Below are 7,447 nucleotides of genomic sequence, written 5' to 3' on the forward strand. Positions count from 1 at the left end.
TTTTCTCTCTCTCTCTCTCTCTCTCTCTCTCTCTCTCTCTCTCTCTCCGCTCTCTCTCTCTCTCTCTCTCTCCCTCAAAATCAATGAAAACATATCCTAGGTGAGGATTTTTTTTTAAATCATGTGTTTACAATCTCACGTGCTTTGGTGATGGTTACGCAGTGAGCTGTGCAGCAGGCCTTCCCCACGGCATTCAAGGATGGTGTCATCAAGCGCTTAAATGGTTCAGTGGGGAAAGCACAGTTCTTGTATTTATTTATTTTATTTTATTCTTAATTGTGCTTTACATTCAATATTTTTTTATTAGTTTCTGGGGCACAGCATAGTGCTTAGACCAACATATACTTTACAAAGTGATCCCCCAATATTTATTATATAAGGCATTCAGGAGAACACGCCAAATGAGACCAGCAATGACATTTTCGATATCCTGAGTCCTAATAACGGGTATTACGGTATTAACTTTGAGTCGTTAATCCTTTTTAGGGTCCATGCGATGGAAGCCATTTCCTTGTGCTGTATGTAAACAGGGGAGCCAGCACTGGGAAGCCTCCTCCTTCAGAGACTCCCTCTTCAGCACCACGAGTGGGTGAGGGCTGCATAAACAGTGAAATCACCAACAAAGAGCAAAAGAGGAAACACGGGCACCAAACCGCCCCTGCAAAGAGCACTGCTCACAGTCTGAGGCTGGAGCAGAAGGCAGAACGTCGCCCTCTGCTGGGAACATGCGTGTCAGGGACTCAAAGTTTTGCTGCTCTGCTACCTTTGGTACGTGACCTCGAGTATGCTGAGGGTACTGATTTGGGGTTACAAGTAGTTTTAACAAGTAGGTGGATCCCTGAGGGGAGGTAGGAGAGGGAGAAGAGAGGATCATTCAAATTGCCTCTTCAATGATTCAGAGACTGTTCATCCGCTCACCACCCCTACCCGTGCTTTTGCCAAATAGACCTTATTTCGTGTTGCAAAATGCTCTAACTCTCCACAGCCAAGTAGTACACTCACTGGGGCCTCATATTTCAGATGAAAATACAATAGATGCTGATGTATGCTGAACAGACTTTCAAATTAGCACCTAAAACGAAAGTAGCTATAATACGCATTCACTGCATTGCAATTTTATCCAGATTCACTGGTGCTTAAGTGACACTGTAGCCTCATCACTGATGATGGACGGCCAATCCTTTGCGCTGGGCGGCAGGAATACTGTCGTGTTCCACTTTGAAGTTGGGAAAAATAATGATTCCAATACATCTGGCGATTATAAAGCCGGAACAGTGACAGCCGGGTGACTTCAAAGTGCTTTCCAAACTCATTTAGTTGTCACCTCCCCTCCTGCTCCCTTCCCCATTCCTACGGGGTGCTGTCACACTGGGATCACCAGCCCAGCAGCTGCTCGTTAGGAGCCAGAGGACGTGCTGATGTTGCAGTGACGCACTGTACCCTGCTTTATTTTGATAAAGATCAGGACTGCAGACCACTGTACCGATTTTTAGGTAATTTCCACACACAGGTGGAATACTGGCGCTAGATGAAAGGTAGATGAAAGGTAGACCTATTTTCTACAATGTCTCCAAGTTCCATCTTATTCTAACCACTTGTTTGCATGTAACTAACATTTTCTACATCATGTTGGTTTTTTCTCTTTAATGCTCAGGAGCCCAGGTATAGGGGACAGTTAGGTTCAGGGCCTCAGGTCTGGTAGACTTAATGAGGCTACCGATCTTTGGGGGAGTATCAGAAAAACCCTGCACATAACAGGTGCTCAGGAAACACTTGTCGGTGGGTAAGCAAAAGCGGAGCTGAGTGGATGGTGCAGGTTCAAAGGTCTAAGAGGCTTGCCAGCTCCAGGGACGAGGCCAGGGGAGTCCGCGTGTCAGAAGCTCTGTGTAGATTAAGAGCCCTCATTAGAGCGGGGCTGTAACTTTTGAGCAAGAGGGCCCACTGTTCCTATGATCGGTTTCACAGCCCTTTAAATCAAGAGAATGGCCGCCATCCTTCCGGCCACCTGTCTAGTGTCACCTCCACTGTGAGCGTCCCGAGAGCTATCCGTGACACCTTCTCATCTGCCCGCCACCGGGTGGGTTCGGCTTCATCTGCCCCTGCGTGGTGTTTGCTGTCAGCAGCTGACATGGGTTCCCCGTGAATCAGGAGTTCGGGCTGGGCACAGGAGGAGGCAGGAGGGAAGTGCAATTCCACCATCTTTCATGGCAGGATCTGCACACTGCTCTGGTGCCATCTGTACCAGGGGTCCCACCTCGGTCCTTGACACCTACCCCCACCCCACACAGGGTCTGTTACTCTTGCCAGCAACCCACCCCAGTTGCACAGCTGTTTTGGGCCATGACCATTTCAGGGTCCTGGCTGGTCTCCCTGCTGAGCCCGACCTTGGAAATCGCTGCTTCCTCCACTTTTCCTAATGACTCCAGCTCAGTCGGGCTCCCTGTGTCCTACTCAGGGGCTGACGGTACCTAACCCAGCCCACATTGTCGGCTCAGCAAATGCTGCAGGAATAGTTCAAATAATGAATTAAAGAGCACTGGACAACTTGATAAAATGCCCCCAGTTCCAACACCCGCTGGAAAGAACTGTTCTTTAATTCTAATTGTACGAACTGGAATCTGCAGGGTCATGGTGATAAACCCCACTTTTAAGGCATGTTAATTATCTTTATGTCCCCAAATAACTTCAGCCCCCAAATAAGGAGAAGAAAAGTGGAAAATCTGGTTTTCATATGTAAAAAGCAACATGCTCAGGGCTCACTCATTGGTGAGTAACATGTTCAAAAGAACCCGTTTCTGCACACTAAGAGTGCTCGATCCCAGGTTTCCTCCACTTAGCGACTGCTGTCCCTGAGAAGGTACCTGTGACCCAGGCCCTCAGACCACCTGGCCTGCCCAGCGGCCTCAGCTTCCTAAGATGATGTGACCACGCCCTCCACATGGTGGTGGAAAACCAGCTCCCAGATGAAAATGTGAAGGTGAACCAAGTTTAACCACCAGCCATGATCTGACAATATACCGGTACGACACGTGATAAAAGGAACACGCAGAGAGGCTGAGGGGAAGAGCCAGCCCTTGTGGGAGTTGAGTATCAGCCCTGCTGCTGGGGACTCAGCTGGACCGCTCGCTGCTCCGACCCATCTCCCGTCTGCAACCCATCGGAAGAGAAGCCCTTCCTCCTCCGTTTCACCAGTAAAGTCCACTTTCACTGGGTCTCGTGGAAGGCACCTCACAGGGAAGCTCTAACTAGTGTCATGACCAAAAGTGGCACATGGCATTATAGCATGTGAGGATTTATCTTATTCCTTTAATAACCACTCAGGGACAGAACAATGTACTGTTTACCTTGATTCACTTGCCCTACGTGTGTGAGCATATGTGTGAATGTGTGCGTGATGTTTGTGAGTGTGAACTCATGAGGATGTGCGTGAGCGTGTGATTGTGTGTGTGCATAGGTGCGATGTATGTAAGCTTATGAGCATGTGTGTGTATGTGTATGTGAGTGAGCATGTGACTATATGAGTTTGAGTGTATGTGTGAGCATGTGAGTGTGATACTGATAATGGGAATTCACAGATGCTTCTCAGATGTTCAGGCAAATGACCCACAGACTAAATCTGAAGATGGTTAGGAAAGGATCCAGAGGCCCTGGGCCAGCAGCTCAGGTGGTTAGAGGTTCGCCTGATATATCAAGGTTGCGAGTTCCATCCCTGGTCAGGGCACATATGAGAATCAACCAATGGATGCATAAATAAATGGAACAACAAATCTCTCCTCTCCTCTTTTCTTTCTCTCTCTCTCTCTCTCTCTCTCTCTCTCTCTCTCATCAATAAATGAGAAGGACTTAAGATGTTGTGTTGAAACTTCCCTTTCGGCAGTGTCCTGAGTAGAGTTGAACTCAGGATTACAGAGGTTCTCACACCTGGAACTGCCTGCCTCCCACATTTATGCCATGAAAATCCCATAGAGATGTGAATGCAACTGAGAGACACATTTTAGAATTGTAGGATGTATATTCTAATGTCAGAATAGAAATTTTCAACTTCAGACAACAGCTTCCTGACTTTTGTCCAAAAACTCAAATTCATGACAAAAGGCTCCAACTGTCACAAAACCCACAGCGGGATTGTGACGGGGACACCAAAATCTTTATTGTTTATGCAACGTTTCATTGCATTTTATCTGAGAAGAACTCCGCTTCCATTTGTAACAAGCAATGGAACAAGAAGCTGAGGAGAGAGTGAGACTGCAGAGTGTCGCCCTGTCTCTGCCACCCGGCAGATGAGAGTCTGACTCCTCAGCTGGCTGCTGGGCAGTCTGTCCACTGTCCAAGCCTCAGTCTTCCAACCAGTGAATCAACCGATGAATCAACCAATGGATGCAAAATGAGAACTCGACTCCTCACTGTGGCCGAGGGAGCTACGTAACAAACAAGGCACCTGGCATCCTGCGTGACGGATCAGGCCCTGGTCCCAGACCCGAAGGCTTCTTCTCTGTGGTTTCTCCCCTTGTGGGGGGACCCTTTCCTCTCAAGAAAGAATCTTTGAAACCCACATGCAGAAAAGTGTAAATGGCTGTGTTACCACTTTCTGAGTTAAATGCATTTACACAGTGGAAGAGCAGAGCTAAACAGATGGGTCTCCCCATGTATACCAAGGTGAGAGCAGGTCAGTGAGACATTCCTGCAAAATGGGGCACACAGTGGGTGAAGGGTTAGGAAACTTGTGGGTCCAAAAGCCATTACTTGGATTTTAAAGGATAAAATCCATATAAACAAAATCAATTTTGAGAGATGAAAATCCCTAAAGCAACTTTTTGGAAAAAGAGACAGGATCGGAACTGTGGTCTAACACCATCAACAGGGCTGCGAGACACAGGACAGTTCAAAAGGAGGGACATGGGGCGGAAGGGGCTGCAGTGGTCCAGACGGGAGGGCAGGCACCTGGACCTAGAGGCCTGGGAACAGGGCGTGGGGGAGGGGGAGAAATAAGGCTTACAAGGCCATGAGCAGCCAAGCGCCCAGGATGTGGACAGAGATGTTATGGAGGAGAGAGGAGCCAAGCACAGCTGAGGTCCTGAGCCCGCTCCTGGGTACAGGGTGGGGCCGATGGGCAGTGTTTGGAGGCACTTTGGGATGTGGACTGGTGAAGGACTTCACAGTGGAAAATGCAGGTGTGTGAGTTAGGTGAGCAAAGATGCAAAAGAGCATAGCACTGAGCTAGCAGGTTTGGGAGGAGCTGGAATCCAGAATGAAGGTGAAAGGGTAAACTTCAGAAAGAGGGAGCCTTCTTCCTCAGAAAAAAAATAAAAAAGGAGAAAGATATGGAGACAGACGCTTCCTAACTGCTTGTTTCCTGCCTACTGGGGGCAAAAAGGTGTCTGCAGACATTGTCCCAGCCCCACACCATATGGGGTTAGAGGTACAAGGTGATGGTTTATTTTACCTTAACTTCCTTAAAACACACATTTACCCACAATATTTTCTTATTTGTAGGCTTCCGATGCTGCCAATTCTCAGACTTTTACCTTCTTTTGTTTTGCTACAGGAATAAAGGATTTTCACTTTCATTTTATTATTTTGCTACTGCTTTCTTTCTAAAATGTTTTTCATATTTACAGAAAAGTCCCAGATATTCTAGGAACTTATCTTTGTGCCAATATAGAAATTACTTAAATGTCATACACTCAAAAGCTATATTTAGGTTACATTGAACTTATGTACACGAATCACGCAGCCTTTTATAACCTGGGTAAATTTAATTCTCCACACTATCATTTCCTCCAGCACTTCACACACAGATTCACAAAGGGAAACCAAGTACAGTGAGTAATTCATTCAAAAGTATGTGTTTCTCTTGGTAAGATTCTGACACCTCCTTGGAGGGGAGCTGGGTCAGAGCACATACATCTGCAGGATTGCAGTGAGGGGCAGAGGGGCGGGAATTCCATGTCTGACCCCGTGCAGGTGCCCATAAAGCTCTAAGGCAGGACCTCGGCCACCTCTCAGGTTCCAAAACACACAGGAAGCCATTTTATTACCTAAAAATATTTAATGGTCACACGTTCCCATTTAATTTTTAAGTTAATATGATTTCAAGTAGAGATTCATAGTGCACACTAACCAGTGGCCATGTTACTGCAAACATCCCACACTGAAATTGAATAACACCACTTTACATTTGAGTGTTACTTTAAAATATTTGGAAGAACTTTTCTATTTTCTCCTTTTTCATTCACAACAGTTCTGAGAGGTACAAAGGAAAGAAATGATTACTCTTCCCCCCTTCCCCCCACTACAAAACTAAGCCAGGGAGAAGTGACTTCTGAAGATGCCAGCAGCCGTTCACCTGAGAGGCCAGGCCAGACCCGCTCTCCTGGTGGCTGCCTGTGTCCTGCCTGTAGACACATGGTCTCATTTCTGATACCACTGAAATGTTTAAAAATCGTAATCCACAGCTGAAAACGGATCAGAACAGATCTGGACATCATACTTGTCCCTTCTACATTAGACAAGGACTCATTTCCCTGGCAAATGAGTGACATGCACACGTGGGGCGGGGGGAAGGGGGCGCAAGAAAAGGTGTACATCACTTACCCACAATTGAAAGCCACACTGCTCAGACAATCCCTCTTTTCCTCTAATAATTCTTATTTAATCTTCTTTTCCACACTATTTCCAAACATCTCAGGCAATGCTTCCTAACTCTGTGCTTTTTCCAATACAGAGGATCTTACTAGCCATAGAATCTACATGCAAAATGACATGGCCCTGGCTGGTGTGGCTCAGTGGATAGAGTGTCGGCCACACACTGAAGGGTCGCAGATTTGATTCCCAATCAGGGGCACATACCTGGGTTTTGGGTTTGTCCCTGGCCTCTGTAGGGGCACATGTGGGAGGCAACTGATCATTGTGTCTCTCTCACATCGATGTTTCTCTCTCTCTACTCCTCCTCCTCCCCCCACCCCTCTCTCCCTTCCACTTTCTCTAAAAATCAATGGAAAAGTATCCTTGAGTGATGATTAACAACAACAAAAAAAGTGACATGAACCACCAGAGAAATCTAAATACATACAGCAGAAAACCATAGTGATTAAAGCCCTAGGATTCCTTAAATGCTTTCCAAAGTCATGACAAACACTTTAGAATTCCCTGCCTGTTTATTAGCACTATTAAAAATTTCATTTAGAAGCATATTTTAGCATAAATGAGAAGAAAACATGTAAACAGATATGGCTGCAAGTTTTCCCTAATGAATGAGTGCATTCCTTTATGAGCAGCAAGCTCTTGAATTCTAGCTGTAGGAGACATCTGAGATGGTGAGAAATACCGTATTTTTCTGCGTATAAGACCCCCCCCCCCCACTTTTCCAACACAAAATTAAGAAATCAATATTTTAAACATTTTGCTGGTTTTCCTCTTAAGGCCTTCTTCTTTTTTGGCATCTTAA

The 7,447-nt window shown here is 46.2% G+C and overlaps 1 protein-coding gene across 1 annotated transcript in view; it reads right to left on the minus strand.

The window, feature by feature from the left end:
* DIP2C (disco-interacting protein 2 homolog C) overlaps window positions 1-7,447 on the minus strand; it is a 180,808-nt gene that overhangs the window by 125,959 nt on the left and 47,402 nt on the right. The window lies entirely within an intron of this gene.

This window comes from Myotis brandtii, unplaced genomic scaffold (genome assembly GCF_000412655.1).
Source record: "Myotis brandtii unplaced genomic scaffold, ASM41265v1 scaffold562, whole genome shotgun sequence".
Classification (NCBI taxonomy): Eukaryota; Metazoa; Chordata; class Mammalia; order Chiroptera; family Vespertilionidae; genus Myotis; species Myotis brandtii.